The 18656-nt window shown below is 43.8% G+C and overlaps 1 long non-coding RNA gene across 1 annotated transcript; it reads right to left on the bottom strand.

The window, feature by feature from the left end:
- Nucleotides 1-16163: 16163 nt before the first annotated feature.
- LOC102158612 (uncharacterized) lies at nucleotides 16164-17962 on the bottom strand. The gene is made up of 3 exons (XR_306941.4): nucleotides 17676-17962; nucleotides 17456-17544; nucleotides 16164-16440 (listed from the first exon to the last, which is right to left on the bottom strand). It is a non-coding gene; the product is annotated as an uncharacterized LOC102158612 (long non-coding RNA).
- Between the last annotated feature and the right edge of the window lie 694 nt (nucleotides 17963-18656).

Here is an 18656-nt window from a genome sequence, read left to right as displayed (position 1 = left end):
CAACCAGGATTACTTTACCCAGAAAGGCTCTGAATTCAGATTTGAAGCATAAATCAATAGCTTTACAGACAAGCAAAAGCTAAGAGAATTCAGCAACACTAAGCCAGCTTTACAACAAATACCAAAGGAACATCTCTAGGTGGAAAAGTAAAGGCCACATCTCTTAACAAAAATATTACAAAAGACAAAGCTCACCAGTAAAGGCATACATACCATAAAGGTAGGCAAACATTCACATACAAATATGCTACCAAAAATCAGAAATCATGAGAGGAGGAGGGTGCAAATGCAGGACACTGGAGATGCACTTGCAATTAAGAGATCAACAACATAAAACAATCTTGTGTGTGTGTGTGTATATATATATATATATATTGCTATATCAAAACTTCAGGATAAATGCAAACAAAAATCTGCAATAGATACACATACAAATAAGAGAAAACAATCCAAATACAACAATAAAAATAGTCATCAACCCACAAATGAAGAGAATAAGAGAAGGGGGGGGAAGACCAATAAAAACAAATCCAAAACAGTTAATAAAATGGAAGTAAGAACATAATATCAGTAACTACCTTAAATGTAAATGGACCAAATGCCCCAACCAAAAGACATAGACCGGCTGAATGGATACAAAAAACAAGATCCATATATATGCTGTCTTCAAGAGACCCACTTCACCTCTAGGGACACAAACAAATTGAAAGTGAGAGGATGGAAGAAAATATTCTATACAAATGGGAATAAAAAGAAAATTGGAGTGGCAATACTCATATCAGATAAAATAGACCTTAAAATAAAGAATATTATGAGACAAAGAATGATATCACATAATGATCAAAGGATCAATCCAAGAACAAGATATAGCAATTGTAGATATATATGCACCCAGCATAGGATCCCCTCAATTTATAAGACAACTGCTAACAACCTTAAAAGGAGAAATTGACAGTAACACAATAATAGCGGGGGATTTTAACACCCCACATACAGCAATGGACAGATCATACAGAAAGAAAATCAACAAGGAAACACAAGCCCTAAATAATGCATTAGACCAGATGGACTTAATAGATACTTATAAAACATTCCATTCAAAAGCAAAAGAATACAAATTCTTCTCAAGTGCACATGGAACATTCTCTAGGATTGATCACATTCTGGGCCACAAATCAAGCCTTCGTAACTTTAAGAAAATCAAAATGGAACTTAATTAAACTTAAAAGTTTCTGCACAGCAAACCCTAAACAAACCCTAAACAAACCCTAAACCCTAAACAAAATGAAAAACAACCCACAGAATGTGAGAAAATATTTATAAATGAAGCAACTGACAAGGGATTCATCTCCAAAATTTATAAACACCTTCTGCAGCTCAATACCAAAAATCTAACAACCCCATCAAAAAATGGCACAAAATCTAAAAAGACAATTCTCCAAAGAAGACATACAGATGGCCAAAAACACATGAAAAGATGTTCAACATCACTAACTAGTAGAGAAATTCAAATCCAAACCACTATGAGGTATCACTTTAAGCCAGACAGAATGGCCATCATCAGAAAGTCTACAGACAATAAATACTGGAGAGCGTTTGGAGAAGGGAACCTTATTACGCTATTGGTGGGAATGTAAATTGGTACAAACACTGTGGAAAACAGTATGGAGATTCCTCAGAAAACCAGAACTACCATTTGATTTAGCAGTCCCACTCCTGGGCATCTATCCAGAGAAAACCATGACTTGAAAAAATACATGTACTGCAGTGTTCACTGCAGCACTGTATACAATAGCCAAGACATGGAAGCAACCTAAATGTCCATCAACAGAGGATTGGATAAAGAAGATGTGGTACATATACACAATGGAATATTACTTTGCCATAAAAAGGAAAGAAATAATGGCATTTGCAGCAACATGGATGGACCTAGAAATTATCATGCTAAGTGAAGTTAGACAGTAAGACACCAACATCATATGCTATCACTTATATCTAGAATCTTTTTAAAAAAAAGGATACAATGGACTTCTTTGCAGAACAGATACTGACTCACAGACTTTGAAAAACTTATGGTTTCCAAAAGAGACAGGTTGTAGGGTTGGGGGATGGAAATCCTATAAAATTGGGTTGTGATGATAGTTATACAATTTAAATGTAATAAAATTCTTTTTTTTTTCAGGGCTGCACCTGCAGCATATGGCCAGGGATCAAACTTGCGTCCTCATGGATAACAGTCTGATTCCTTTCTGCTGAGTCACAATGGGAACTCCTAATCATTGTTTTAAAAAAAGATGCTAATCAAAAGCCAGAGGAAGAGACACCTAAGGTGAGGTTACTTGGAGTTTGGGGCTTACTGGCTGGCATGTGGAAGAACTCTGAGTCACAAGCCTGGAAGCTGTCTGGACCCACACTTTTGGGTTTTTATGGAGGCTACATTACCTAGGCTTGATTGATTAAATCAGTGGCCATTGGTTATTGAACTCAACCTCATTATCATTCTCCTTCCTTAGGAAATTCCAAGAATTTTAAGAGCTCGGTGACGGGGACAGAGGACTCTTGCTACCCTGGGCTCAGGGGTATCTACCTGGGCTGCAGGGTAACCCAGCTCTGGAAGCCCCCAGGGTCAGGAGCAGGAAGGATGGGCTCTGTGGAGACGCTTCTCCAGGAGGTGACTACGCCAGGGGCCGGGATAATTATTAGCAGGGAGGGACCGGCTTTGGCGGAAACCACAGGCCAGAGACCCCAGTGGAGGTCCCATCACATCACGCAGGCTTGGCTAATATCTGGTCTCGGATTAAGATGCTGTGCTGGAAGAGTCCCGAAACGCTCACCTTGGGAGTGTTCTCCAGGGGCTGCTGATGGTGATCTGGGGAGATGAGTCCAGGTAAAGCAAGTGGGATAGTAAAGCGTTCTTTCCCTAAGAGGAGCCCTTGCTTATAAGTGCCCCCACCCTCCAATGCCAAGCTAGTGCCCTGCAGAGGCTGGGAACAAGGGCTTAATTTACCACTGGAGACTGGACCTGCCACAGAGCTCTTTGACCCACTAGTGTCTCAGGGCACCCGCCCCTCCCTGGCTGTGGCCCAGGGCTGGAGGCTCTGGTCTGTCTCTCTGGCTCTCCCCTCCCCTCCTCTGCCTCTCTCTGCCTGCCCTCCTGGTCTCTGGCTTCCTGCTGGCAATCGATCCGCTGCTTGCATCTCCTTTTGTTTCAGCATTCCACTTTATCTTCCATGTGGCATTTTCCCTTTCTTTGAACAGTCTCTGTTGCTCTTTCAGTGGGGGGGGGGGGGGTGGAAAGAATAAAGGGAAGGGAGGGTCTGTCTGCCTCTCCAATTGGACACCTCGACTCCTTGTCTGGAGATTTTGAGGTGGTGATAAGACCCACTCGGATTTTTATATTATCCTTTCCCCAAACTGCAGAAGGCTTGCTGATTTTTGTTAACATTTCTCCTTTCCTATCCTGCTTTCTCCATCCCCACACACCCAGCTGGGTCCTTTCAGCTCCCGGCTGAATCACTGCAATAGCCAACAGCCTTCTAACCAACTCACCCAACCTGCCCCCTCCAGTCCATCCCAGCGAACCCTCTGTTAGTCGTTCTCAAAGTGTGGTTCCCAGACTGCCAGCATCCGCATCCCCTGGGAACCAGATAAAAAGGCAAAATCTCAGGGCACATCCCAGACCTACCGAATGAGCAACTGAGGTGCGGGGCCCAACACGTTGTGTTTTAACAAGCTCTCCAAGTGATTATGCTGCCTGCTAAAGCCGAAAACCACTGACCTACTTAAAAGTCCTCGGTGGCTCCCAATGCCAGGCCCAGATTCTTTGGCTTGGCATGCAGAGCCTCCGGGACCTGCTCCCTGCCTCTCTTCCGAGTCCTGCCTTCTGCCCGTCTCTTTCCACAACCCCCTCCCCACACGGGTTGCTTCCACTTCCCCCACCTGCCAACAGTTCCCTGAACAGGGGCTGCTCCAGGCCTCTGCCGTGGACTCTTGTCCTGGGGTACCCTTCCCTCCTTCCCTCAGAGCACACTGGCCACTCCCCCTTGGGGTGTCCCCTCCAGTGTGACTAGCCAATGCCTCTCCTGCCTTTAGCTGTCAGCCCGTTGCTCTCAGTCTCCCTAGACTAGGAGCTCCCAGAAGACAGGGCCATGAATTGGCCCGTGGGATCCCCGGCACCCTGCACACATGTGGCACCTGATTCAAGGCTATGACTTAAGTTCTGTCCCCTGGGTCATCACAAGCTCCCTAGACAAATGCCGGCAGAGATTCATGGTTATTTCATTTCCTATTGAGTTTGCTTTGACTACGGCGGGGCTGGTGGGCCACTGGAGAAGGTGAAACAAGCTCCCTGCAGCTCTCTCAGACCCTTGCTCTAGAATCAGCTTCTGGAGGCATCTAGAGTGTGTGGGAGGAACAAGAGAGTTGGGGTCCAGTGACTTGTGTTTGTACCCTGGCCCCACCTCTTGCTAGCCCTCTGACCTCCACCAAAGCTCCACAACTCACTCTTCTCATCTGTGAAAGGGGATTGTCATGTTTAACTTAGACAAGTTATGCTGAATTTGAGTCCCCCATGATGGCAGAACCTGAGACAAGGTCTTGGGTGCAGGAAATTTTAGGAAGTGATCCCGAGACAGGGAGGGAAGTTTTGGGAAGGGCGAGTGGGGACAGAGGAAACACTGATGTAACTGTTGGTGGGATCTCTGAGAAGCACACAGAATGCACCCCAGGAAGTGGGTCGTTTATCATGGCCCCCAAGTCCCATCGATTAGGGGCTGACAAAGCCCTCTTTCTTCTGGACAATTTCTGAGGTGCTCCTGTCTGAAGGTGTGTGGGTTTCTGAAGCTTCAGGGACGGCCTGCAGCAGAGAAGCAGAGAGGCGGGGGGTACACCTGAGGTGGGGCTGGCTCCTGTGGAAGCTTCTACCCTGGCCCTCAAACCAGAGGTGGGCCAGGGCATGGGTAAGGGACGTAAGACCAACTGTTCCAGCCTGTAACTACCCTCCCCCATCCAGCCTGTAACTACCCTCCTCCATCCCCCCATTCAGAGCCCCACTGCTCTGAACTGAGGTCGCCTGTATAGCTGTCCGTGTCCCCCACCTGACAGGGATTTCATGGAGAGCGGGACAATGTTTGGCTTGCCCTGTGTCCCGAATGCCAAAGTGAGAGTGCTGCACACAGCACATCCCCAGAAAAGTTTGTTGAATGACTGAATGAACGAAAGCACCCTCGTGTAAGGGTCACTCAGGACCAACCATCAGGGTACTGCTCAGACTTCGGTGCTCAGGGAGAGAAGGTACTGCTTTGCCAACAAGTGGCAGAGAATCTTCCAATACGAGGGGGTTGGAATTCCTCTCTAGTCAAGATGGAGTAACAGCGGCCAGGTTTACCCTCTGACCTGAAGCTACTGCAAGCCCAGACAAAGCCTACAAAAATGGTGCTGAAGACATGGACTGAGACAGGATATGAACATCCCTGTGACTCCCCCAGTTTAACGCTTGGAGCAAGTTTCCCGGCAGCCGTGGGAAGCAGGTGTTGGGGGTATGGATGGAGGGGAGATTACCAAGGGCACAAGGAAACGTTTTAGGGTAATGATGGTTTCACTATCATGACTGCAGAGATGATCTCACAGGTATATACAAAGTTTATGTCAAAACTTATCAAATTGTGCACTTTAAATTTTGCCATTTTATTGTATATAATTATACTTGAATGAAGCTGTTTTTAAAAAATAAGTGAGAGGACTGGTATTTCTGCTAAGTAATGGAGAATAATTTACATCTGAAAACCACATGCAGAACCTCATGAAAGAGTGTATCAATAAGCACTATCTTTCTGCTAAGATCCTTATCCCTCTGCCCTTGGACAAATAATCTTTGTCTAAAATGTGGATCCAGGTTCCAGAGGGGGTTTGGCACTTTGGCCGGCAGGCGCACAAAATTGAAAACACATTTGGATGCTCTGCGGGAGTCACTCTCCCATCCAGATCGGAGCCAGTTGCTGCTGTGGGAGGGGCATCCCTAGTTCACCAGGCCACATGCCAGGCTATTTTCTCTGGGGGCTCCAGACTCCCCACTTTCCACTGCTCCCACCAGAGAAGCCCCAGGAGGCTCCCTCCCTCGGCTCTTCTCTCCATACCTGGACCATGGTCACTGCCTTTCTGAGCTCTCCATCCTTTGATGCCAGCTGCATATGCCAACCACCCTGCTCAGGGTCCTCTCAGGCTCCTGCCAGAGGGCTGGCACTCTGGTTCCTCCACAGACCACTCCCCCTTCCTTCCCAATGCTCTGCTCTGGGTGAGGAGAAGGGGCCCTGCAGAGTTTCCTGGGTCCCTAGCGGGCTGATTCCTACAGATTCACCACCAATTTCCCTAGCAGGTTCTCCTCAGTTCTTAAAGACACAGGGCTTGCAGCTTGACCTCCTCCCAAGAACCTAAGGGCATCCCCAGGGGGCTATACTGGGATGCATTCTTTCTCTTCAGGACCTGAGGCTAAGTCTGGACAATGCGCCAGACCCGTCTATATTAATGTGGTTTTTTTTCCCCTTAGGCCCTAGGGTCTTTTTTGACTGCCTGGCAAAATACCTTCCTCCCACGCACACCCAACCCACTGTCGAGCTGTATGCAACTGAATCTGCAGGGTGGACAGGCTATCTCCCCTTGGGATGCTGAGCCCAAGGGAAAGTCAGCCCAGGTGAATGGGGTGACCATCACACTCCCTGAGGGCCCCCAGGTGATCCCCACAAAGCTCTGCAAGAGGGTCCTCCCTTCCAGGCTCCGCCTACTGCCCCACCACTTTTATGGAGAGGAAAGGTTGTAGATTGTAGGGGCTTCTGTTAGAAAGTATTGGATCCTAAGAAGGTTGTGCTATGGCTGGCATTTTTGATGAAAGTGTGTCAGGAGGAGGGGAGAGTCTGGGAGGGCAGGGCTATAATGGGGAAAGCAGATATGCTCAGCTTTCGAGCTGGGTGTCAGGAGTGAGCAAAGGAAGTGAGCAAAGGCTGTCACAGCCAGCATCCCATTAGCAGCTGCTGTTGGATCCCCTGACACTCCAGGTGGGATGTGAAGATTCAGGTCCTCCCAGGGGCTCAGTAAGCCCAGCAGTACCCAGTGTTCATAGTGTGGAGAGAATCCTAACTCAGGTGGTTCCAAGAGCTCCAGCATCCCCTTTATCTCTGACTAATGGCCTGGCCCAACCCCATCTCTCACCTGGGTTCCTATAGCAAGATTTCTGCCTTCAGTCCTGGGCCCTCCCGGCCAGCATTTTCCACACTGCTACCAGAAAGGGTTTTCTAAAATAATCACTTCCTTCTGCTCACTCACCCCTGCTGGCTCCTGCTGGCTGATGAGCAAATGTGCAATATCCTGGTCCCATCCACCTCTTGGTTGGATCCCCTGGTGTCTCCCACCATCGGCCCCATGTTTCTGCCACTCTGGACTTGTGAGTACCCCACCCTTCCAGCCACTGGGTTTTGGAGGGGAAGGGCCAGAGGAGAGGGAGAGGGGGGAGATGCAGGAGAAAATGAATGCAAATGGAAGGAGGCCTGGGGTGGGGGGGTCGGGGGGAAGCTGACGGGATGGACAACAGAGCCTGGTACTGACTGGCATGGGTGAGGAGGGAGAGGATGGAAGTTGAAGCTGGTCCTAAGCCTCATGACCTACGTTCAGTAGGACATGGAATCAAGTTAAAACTGCACCTTCAACCCAATGACTCACAGCTCCTCAGAATACACACACACACACACACACACACACACACACACACACAGTGTGCACACATGCACATATGCACTTTCTACTGGTTTCATGCTCATTGTCCCCCCCCCCCCACCCAGGAGTGTTTGGCTTGTTCCCTGCAGTGGAGTGTGAGCCTCTGTGGGCAGAAGCATAGATTCCTTGAGGGTCCCCTTAGAGGGGCAAGGCTGAGCCCCTGAGGGCCTAGGAAGTGCATGGCTAAAGGAAGCAAACAGCCCCAGAAAGAGACACAAACATCCCTAAGTGTTTAGTTTATGATTAAGTGTATGTTTCAAAACAACAGAGGAAATAATGGGCTATTTAGTAAACTGCCCTGAGACAGCTAGAAAAAAGAAGCATCATCACACACCAAAACATATCCAGATGGGTTTAATAGAAACACAAACCATGATATAACTGGGAAAAAATAAGTAAACATCTTTTTAAAAAATCATTTGGTGGAGTTTCTCTTGTGGCTCAGTGGGCTGAGAAACCAGTATTGTGTCCATGAGGATGCAGGTTCAATCCTTGGCCTCACTCAGTGAGTTCAGGATCTGGTGTTGCCGAGGGCTGTGGTGTAGGTCGCAGATGAGGCTTGTATCCCCATTGCCGTGGCTGTGGTGTAGATCAGCAGCTGCAGCTCTGATTCAGCCACTAGCCTGGGAACTTCCATATGCCATGGGTGCAGCCTTAAAAAGAAAAAAAGAAAAAAAAAAAGTAGTTCCTGTCATGGCCCAGCAGAAATGAATCCAACTAGGAGCCATGTATTTGCGGGTTTGATCCCAGGCCTAGATCAGTGGGTCAAGGATCCAGCGTTGCCGTGAGCTGTGGTGTAGGTCGCAGATGTGGCTCGGATCCCGCGTTGCTGTGGCTGTGGTTCAGGCTGGCGGCTACAGCTCCAATTCGACCCCTAGCCTATGAGCTTCCATATGCCATGGGTGTGGCCCTAGAAAAGACAAAAAAAAAAAAGTGGTGATAAAGTCTTTCTAACCATGGAGCAAAGTCAGAAACCATAAAGGAAATAATTGTCAAACTTGACTAAGAGAAAAAAATGATTATAATCCCTTTTTGCAGGCAAGGAAGCCAAGGCCTAAAATGATCAGAGGACCAGCATTTGTGGATGGTGATGGCCACCAACACCTGGAACACATTTTCCTAAAAGATGAAAGTCTTCCAAGGCCACTGGATCTGAGCCTCATGTCTAGTGTCCACCATGGCCAGGTAGCAGGGAGGGAAGCAGGAGGGGCTGTGTGCAGGTGTATGAGGGGAGACCCTGGGAAGGGAAGAGCTCATGCCCCAGCCAAAGGGGACAGAGCCCTCCCGCCCCCAAGCATGGTGACCCAAGGCTGGGAGGGAGCATGGGCCCAACTCTCAGATCTTCAGAGGCTCAGAACTGAGTATTAAACCTCCTGTTTTATATTTTCACAGAGGGAAGGAAACAGTATGCAGGACAAAGAAAGCAAATCTTCAGGCCATACTGGGGGCCTGTGTCCTCCAGGTTAGAGAGACCCAAAGTCTTGAGCTGTGGTGTGGAGAGTGAAGGAGGGTGGAGGCAGAAGGGAGATGCCTAAACCTGAGATGAAGGAGCACACAGCCACCTCTCATCAGTTAAGGGGTGTTTTTTTGTTTTTTTGTTTTGTTTTGTTTTGTTTTGTTTTTAGGGCGGTATCTGTGGTATATGGATGTTCCCAGGCTAGGGGTGAAATTGGAGCTACAGCTGCCAGCCTATACCACAGTCACAGCAACACTGAGCTGCCCTTGACTTATACTCGCCCCCACCTACCACCACCACCATCCCTCCCCAGCCAACAGAGATGGCTGATAAGTGACAGCCAGACAGGAGCCAGCACAGATCCTCAGCAGAGGTCTTCCAAAAACCAGGGTGAAAGGGACAAAACGTGCTGGGAAGGTGATGCCGACCTCTCCCCTCTGTGGCATACCCATTATGGTCAGCCCTCAGTGCCTTTCCTGGGCAGTTAAGTAACTTCATAGTTTTGCCTGAAAGCTCTGAGGATGTTTTTTTGCTTCTAAAGTCTCGTAGTTTATGTGTTATATTTGGGATTTGATCATTCTGGGACAATGTTTAAAGTACAGCTGTTGGGAGACAATTCTCCTGGAGTCACTCATATTTCTTTATACATTGCTAGTGAGACACTGATTGTCCTTTGTTCTGAAATATATTTTCAATGGCGCTTGTATAGCAAACAGTCTCAGAAGCTAGAGGTGGAAGATATAGTTCTGTCCTCCAGAACAGAAAGAAAACACACTTGGTGTTCAGTATAATATAAAGCAAAGAGAAGGGCTGCTTTCCACCAATTATGAAAGACTCAGATCTCCTAAGTTCAGAGGGTCTCTCCTATGACACTGTATGTGAAGATATTATCTAGCTCTCTGCATGTCTCCCTTGAATATCAGGGCCGAGGGAACCAATATTAAAAGGAGAATGCCTTGGGCACTACTATCACTATGAGTAATAAACTATCTTTACTCTGTGACCTAGGAGTCCTATGTTTTCTACTAGCAACCATAATACTGTGGCAAAGCTAACTTAGAAGCTTATAAGTAGGATAAAATAGAAGACACTTCAGAGTTCTTGACAACATGATGGACCATTTTAATATAGTTAATTTTTTCTCGATTCCGGAAAGATTTCTTGAACACAGGTTTAAACATTTGTTTTGTTCCTGTGTTTGGTCTTTTCTTCCAGGGACTCCAATTATCTGTAGGCTGAATCTTCTTTGCCCATCTTCCATTGCAATCTTTTCCAAAACCATTTTACTTCTTTTATTATTTCATTTTCATTATTTTTGTTGTTTTCTGCCTTTCTTCGGTATTCCTTTTCAAATTTCCACTTCAATATATTCCTCCTTGCAGATCTTGTAATTTGTTCTTTCTTTTTTTTTTTTTTTTTTTAGTTTAGCCACTTGATTTTTTTTTTTTCCCACTGTACAGCAAGGGGGTCAGGTTATCCTTAGATGTATACATTGCAATTACAGTTTTTTCCCCCACCCTTTCTTCTGTTGCAACATGAGTATCTAGACATAGTTCTCAATGCTATTCAGCAGGATCTCCTTGTAAATCTGTTCTAGGTTGTGTAATTTGTTCTTCATTTCTGAAGTTACGTTGCCTTTGTCTTTAATTTCCTTCCTGAATTTGGTCAGCTCTCATGACCTTTCTTCTTATGTCTTATTCATCTTTGTCTCTAGCATTTAAATTTATGATTCTAATTTTTTTAAATCTCCAAATGCTTTTAAAAGTATATTGAATTCATACCAGAACATGTGTTATCAGTTTCTTTCATTTTTAAGGTGTTTGGTCGGGGAGAATTTTGATCAGCTACAGTCTTATATGAATTTGGTTTGATTTATTTTTTATTTTTCCTATTCCTGAGCATGTGGGCAGAGTTCATAGTTTAAGAGTACCCTCTTCTGCAGTTTTTCTTTTTTTTTATTGGTGATGATGAGGGCAATGAAAAGGGTTGACATAACTTTTTCCTTTTTCATTTCTGCAGAATCAGTATTTTCCCTCTCCCTGACAACTTTCTCTTCACTGTCAGTCCACAAAGGACATAATTCATCTCTATTTATTTGATTATCTCCTCAAAACTATGCCTCCCTGAGGCTGCCAATTCCAGTCCTGTTCACTTTCAAGCTATTTGCCCTTTGACTGATGTTGTGATTACTATGTCCCAGACCTGTGTTCAGTATTTTGACATTTATTGCTACACCTTCTTTTTCTGGGATTAATTTTGTATGTGTTTTTTTCTATGCCCTCTTCCCCTTATTTCGATTTTTGCAGATTTTCATAAACCTCTCTTCCTCTGTTCTTCTACCTGCAGCAGCAGAATCTCTGTTGGAACATGGTGGTTTTTTTTTCTAAACTTATACTTAGTTTAAAGTTTGTGGCAGTCTTTGTCTTCTAGTGATGTAAAGGTGTGGACTTGGATGATTTTCCTGCTCTTCTTCTTGACCTAATTGATTTTGGATACGATATACAGCACTAAATAGATTTAGGAAGCTGCCATTATTTTTCAGACCATTCCAGGTATTTTAAATGTCCATTTTATTTCTCTTTTGATCTATAGTTATTTAGAGTTTGTTTTTAAATTTCAAAATGTATGGGGTTTTTTTTGTTGTTGCTGTCTTTTTGTCTTTTTCAGGGCTACACCTGCAGCATATGGAGGTTCCCAGGCTAGGGGTTTAATCAGAGCTGTTGCCAGTGGCCTATGCCAGAGCCACAGCAACACCAGATCCAAGCTGTATCTGCAACCTACACCACAGCTCACGGCAATGCCAGATCCTTAACCCACTGAGCAAGGCCAGGGATTGAACCCACAACCTCATGGTTCCTAGTCAGATTCGTTTCTGATGCACCATGATGGGAACTCCTGCACAGGGCTTTTAAAATTATTTTTATCTATTTTTTCTCCTTTAATTGCATTGGAATCAGATAATGTGGCCTTTATGTTACTGATTTTTTTTTGAAATTTAAAGATGTGGAATTAAGGGCCTATTTTCTGATTAGTTTTTGAACATGATCTTTGTGTGTTTGAGAAGAATGCATATGCTCCAATTTCTTGCTACAAGGTTCTATATACACATGAATTGGATCAAGTTCATTAATTACATTGTTCAAATACCATGAAAGACTTGCTGTCTGCTTGATCTATCAATTGCTGAGAACGGTATGTCAAAAATTTCCCAGTGTGATGTGTATTTATGAATTTATCCTTGTTAGTCTAATTTTGCTTTATATGTTTTGGGACTGCATTATTAAGCACATTCAAGTTTGTAATGATTATCTCTTCTTAATGAATTAAAGATTTTATCATTATATCTTGGCTTTCCCTCTTCATCTTTTTTAAAAACCTGATATTAATATAACTATACAAGCATTGTTTTGGCAAATACACATTTTAGAACCTTTTATTTTTCAGCCTTTTCATGCCCCTTTGCTTTAATGTGGCTCATACAAGCAGAATATGTTTATCTCTTTCAATGTCATTTGATAATTCTAATTTGGTACATTTTTATCATGATTCTAGATCAAATAATTTTATGTTTTTCTATTTACCCTGCTTTTACTTTTTTTTTATTTAGAATTTTTTAGGAACTGATTTATCTTTCTGTAAAAAGCACATTTTTCTGGAGTTTAGTAATTCTATCAGTTACATTTTGATATTTTCTTCTATCAAATTCAAGTGAAATTAAAGTTATTGTTACATACTTATGTATATGTATACATACGCACATATATATTTATATCAATTTTTCCTACAATGAATATATATTCTTTTGTAATATAAAAATTATTTAGAGATAGTTTAACATATGAATGGGTAGAGACATAAATGCATTTGTTTTTTATTTTACATGGAAATGTTGTTTTGTTACAACCAGGCAGACTTACCAAGAACCATAAAACGGAAGTCACTTGAAGGCAGAATCTTCTCAACCCCTGCTCCCCTGAGATTAGTAAATTACTAAATTCCTACCTCAGATTAGAACATACCAGCAGAAAAAGAATGGGTGCTGGCAGGAGGGTCTGAGCTGAGCCCCTCTGGTGGGGTTATCGGACTTAGCAAATAAAAACTTTATGTGGACGTTCTCGTCATGGTGCTGTGAAAACAAATCTGACTAGGATCCAGGAGGATGCAGGTTTGATCCCTGGCCTCGTTCAGTGGATTAAGGATCTGGTGTTGCCGTGAGCTGTGGTGTAGGTTGCAGACGCGCCTGGGATCTGCTTTTGCTGTGGCTGTGGTGTAGGCCAGCAGCTACAGCTCCAATTTGACCCTTAGCTCGGGAGCTTCCATATGCTGAGGGAGTGGCCTTAAAAAGACAAAAAAAAAAAGAAAAAGAAAACTTTATGTGGAATGTTCTTATACTAAAATTTTACAGACTTTTAATCTGATATTTAGATATAATTAGGTGTTCTATGTTTTATAAACTGGTAACCCTACCCCACAGGGTTGCCCACACCCACGCATTATGCTGGGGAGTGGAGGAAAGCATGATGGCTCTTGAAAGTCCCTGAGCTATCTCTGATGAATGGAACTGAGAAGAGTTAGAAATGTCTGCTCTCTATTTGGACACCCAGACTCATCGTCTCTTATTTACTGGTACTCTCCCAGGTGCCCCTTAGCACTTACTCTAGGGAATGAGGACACTATTGTCAATGGTTTTCAGACTAATGGAGTCAGCCTGCTATGACACCCACCCGGCCCCTCATGGGCAACTCCAATGCCCGCCCCACCACACACATACTCACACCCAGACTTTCTATCTCAGAAGCTGGAACCTACCAGGGAAACCCCATACTGAAGAATCATGGCCATACACTGCCTCCTCCCTGACCTCAAGAAAGAACTGCTAACCACTTGCCCACTCAGGACTTTCCTTTTCAAAAATAACAAATTTCTTGATTCCAGTGGGTATATGTCCCTCAAAATCACTGCAAAGTTTTCCTGGGTCTTTTGATCTCCTCCACAGTCCTTACCCATGAGTTTTCCTGCTCATAGCTATTCAGAGATCTCCACGGTTTCCTCTGCTATGCCTAATAATTTTAATAAACTAATAACTGGCCTTTTATATAAAACCTAAGTTCTCTGTATATTCTTTTAGTATGTCTGTGATAATTAGTTCTCAGTCCAGTTCTGACTGAAAAAACATGGGCTCTGCCCCTGACAGGCTTGAGTTTGAGGCTAAGGTGAGTTATTTACTAGTTTGTGACTGTGGCCTAATCACTGCGATTCTCTGAGGTTTCTATCCCTCATCTATAAAATGGGACTAGGACACATGACTTTGAAACAAATCTTATTCAGAGTAGTAGGAGAAAAAAAATTGCAAATTTTACATTTGGACTTGATCTTAGCCTTTTAGAAACACGTCAGATTAATAGGAAAAAATGTAAACCTCATTTGCAGCAGAACTAGAGACTAACTAGTCAGATTTAAATATATCCACATGGTGGAATACTATGCAGGCATTAAAAGTAAGGAGATTCTTTAATTCTCACAACTGTAAAAGGTAGACTTTAGCTTAGTGGGAAAAGCAAGAGGGAAATAGTTTGTATAGCATTTTACATTTTGTATAAGAAAGGAAGAATAAAAATATGTTTATTGTATTTACTTCTATATAAATAATACACAGAACTTTATAAAAGTGGTTAAATCTGCTGTGAAGATGTGGGATGGTGATACAAAGCACAGTGGTTCAGGGCAGGGATGAGAATTTTTTATATATAATTTTATATTGTTTTAATTTTGGAACTATGAGAGTATGCAACTCATTCAAAAATAAAAATAGAAAGTTGAACATCTTAAAAAATTAAAAATAAAATCTTCCTCTAAAAGTTGTGAGTTAGGAGTTCCCGTCGTGGCTGAGTGGTTAATGAATCCAACTAGGAACCATGAGGTTCAATCCCTGGCCTTGCTCAGTGGGTTAAGGATCTGGCGTTGCTGTGAGCTGTGGTGTAGGTCTAAGATGCAGCTCAGATCCCACATTGCTATAGCTGTGGCATAGGCCTGCGGCTACAGCTCTGATTAGACCCCAAGCCTGGAACCTCCATATGCCATGGGTGTGGCCCTGGAAAAGATAAAAAGACCAGGAAGAAAGAAAAAGAGAGAAAGAAAGAAAGAGAGAAAGAAAGAAAGAAAGAAAGAAAGAAAGAAAGAAAGAAAGAAAGAAAGAAAGAAAGAAAGAAAGAAAGAAAAGAAGGAAGGAAGGAAGGAAGGAAGGAAGGAAGGAAGGAAGAAAGAAAGAAAGAAAGAAAGAAAGAAAGAAAGAAAGAAAAGAAGGAAGGAAGGAAGGAAGGAAGGAAGGAAGAAAGAAAGAAAGAAAGAAAGAAAGAAAGAAAGAAAGAAAGAAAGAAAGAAAGAAAGAAAGAAAGAAAGGAAGGAAGAAAAAAAAAGAAAGAAAGAAAGAAGGGAAGAAAGAAAGTTGTGAATTAAATGAGACTATGTATAGTAGTATGCTTGTGTGCTTTGTGTGTGTGTAGTGCCCAGAAATCTACGTGGCATATAATAGGCATTCACTTACCTTTTTAAGATTATTTTTCTTTTCTTTTCTTTTCATCATTTTTAGGGCTGCACCCAAGGCATATGGAAGTTCCAGGCTAGGGGTCGAATCGGAGCTGTAGCTGCCGGCCTACGCCACAGCCACAGCCACAGCAATATGGGATCTGAGCCACATCTGCCACCTACACGACAGCTCACGGCAACCCTGGATTCTTAATCCCCTGAGCAAGGCCGGGGATCAAACTTGCATCCTCATGGATACTAGTTGGGTTCGTTACTGCTGAGCCACGACAGGAATTCCAAGGTTATTTTTCTCATTATAAAAATATGCATTTTGACAGGGAAAATTTTGCAAATTAGAGAAAAGTGTAAGGACCAAATAATCATGCATTATCCCAATGCTCAGAGGTAAATCTGTTGATGTCGTGCATATTATTTATCAATATTTATATTTTTATTTAAATATTTTTACATAGAGCAGTATATACAATTTTTATCCTGCATTTATCTTAAAGCAAAGGCACCCTTTGCAACTTGTGTTTTTAAGATCTGCACTATACTCCATTATATAATGGCCTTTATCACCTGTTTACTTGTCTATGTTCCCATGGCCTTATCAACTCCCTGAGGAGAGGGACTGTGTCTTGTCCACCTTGGTGTCCCTTGTGTGTGACTCGTAGAGGCATCTTGGTAAATACCTGTTGAGTAAATGCACAAATTAATTATCCAAAATTATCCAAGTTGTCGATAATTGTTGGGTGTTTGGGTCATTTCTAATTGTTTTTACTCCTCTAAATAATGCGAGCACAGTCATCCATACGCATGAATCACAAGTCACTGTGCAGTCTTTACTTGTTTCCTTAGGCAAAATTCCTAGAAGTGGAATTACTGGCTCAAGGGCTAGGAAAAAATTTAAGGTTGTTGAAGTTACACTGCTAATTTGCTTTCCAAAAAGTTGTCCCAGGGTGCACTCTCGGCAGCTGCCACAGGAGGCCGGGTACTGACACTCCCTGAAATGAGGAGCTCCTATGCCTGAAATCTTTGCTCGGTGCATGGGAAGAGAAAAGGCCTGCTATTGCTTGCATTCACATGTCTTTAATTGTTTTAGGGAGTTTGAACAGGTTTTCAAATTTTATTAGACGTGAATTTTTTTTTTAACCAGTCACCTGGTTATGTACTTAGTTATACATTTTGTCCATCTATCTACTTGGGCCTTCATGTGTTTCTAGGTCTTCTCTCTTTAAATTGTGAATCTCTCTGCTTGTCTCTTGCTTCATAATTTACCTAATGGTCTCCAGGGAATGTTTTGGAGGTTTAGAGGAGATTTACATGGCATAAAAGTTCCAATAGACGGTAGAGAGACTAGTACAACACACCCCCAGGTCCCCATCACCCAACTTCAACAATTCCAAACACTTGGACAATTTTATCTGTTTATACGTTTCTTTCCCCAACACACATACAGACATTTTAAAAACATCTTTTTTTTCCTGGAGTATTTTAGGCAAATCCTAGACATCACAGCATTTTCCCCATAAATAGCCAAAGAATTTTTAAGCTGCCATATGAGTATTTCTATTTAAGAAGTACACGGATTGACTTCACAATAAGGAGTTTATTTATAACAGTTTAGAATCCTGCCCTCTGTCGTTTCTTCACATTCAGTGACTCTTCCTTTACGTAAAATGTGGCCTTTGTCCTTCTTCAACCTACCTGCATCAACTCCATGGAGATCGGTGAAATAGCACAGCCCCACACTGGGGCCAAATAAATGGCCAAGGCCCCGTCAAAGTCATCCAGATCTGCAGGAGATGGAAAATCACCCATTTGCAGTTACTGAGCACAGAAACAACTCATTTCTGGTGTTTGCTAGCTGATCACCCACCTTAAACTCATAATTCGACAACATTAACACTGTTAAATCTTAACTCACCTTCATGAAATAGTCGTTCTTGTTGAGAGGGGAAGATGGGTTTATTCCCCTCCCTCCCCGATCAATGGCAGCTTCTTTGCCAGGCTGGAAGCAAGAAATCCCACCGCCTCGCCTCTGCAGACGGGGCTTCATATTCCAAGTAGAACTCAAGATGGAGGCAGGACCTTTATTTCCCCTGTTGGAACCATTTTATCCAATTTTCAAGAAATCAGGGTCCAAGGAAGCTGCCCCAAACCTGAGGACTACAGGTGTGAAGGGTGGAAGGGGTTAGAGAGAGTGCGTGTGTGCGAGGAACACAGGTCTGCAAGACAGCAAAAGTCGTTTTTAAAAAATAAGTGCTTGCAAAGACAGAACTGCAGCCAGGCTGGAAGAGGAGAAGGCCACGCACCCCCGTGCTCCGGCCTCCCGGTCCCTGTGCTAATCCTGGTGACAGCAACAGGAGCCCCTGGAATCTGAGCCGCCGGCCTGACTTCAGCATCTGGCTCTGGAGGCTGGGGCTGTGGATCTGGGGAAGTTATGTCGTGCGAGGGAAGACATACCAGCTTGTCAAGGCCCGGACCCGCTGTGGCTGGGATCCCGGGGCTGGGCCAGAAAAGCAGAAATGCCCTTTATGGACCAGCATTGGCACTCGGGTCAAGCTTTTGCATCTCCTGGCCTGGTGCCCTAGAGGAACAGGGAGCGAGTGGCAGCTTAGCTTGTCCCTAAGACTGAGGAACATTCTTGCTCTGTGTGTGTGTGTGTGTGTGTGTGTGTGTGTGTGTGTGTGTGTGTGTGTGTGTGTGTGTGTACCTGTGTTGCTCTCGCTTTGGGAGCTGGAAGTAACAAAGCACCTCCTTCAAAATGAAGCCTGCTGTCAAGTGGTAAACAAGGCGGATTGTGGGGATTAGAATGTCAAGCCCGACCCAAAGCCAGGTCTTTGCTAACATGCATGGTCGCCGGGTGGTGCCCAGAAAGGTTTTTAAAGGCTGGAGGCCGGCACGA

Source organism: Sus scrofa, chromosome 13 (genome assembly GCF_054392235.1).
Source record: "Sus scrofa isolate SSC_HxYL_T2T_F1_AM1 chromosome 13, Sscrofa_HxYL_maternal_Yorkshire_Landrace_v2.0, whole genome shotgun sequence".
NCBI lineage: Eukaryota > Metazoa > Chordata > Mammalia > Artiodactyla > Suidae > Sus > Sus scrofa.
Note: the sequence above shows the minus strand (reverse complement) of the source record. Positions and strands in the feature narration are given on the sequence as shown.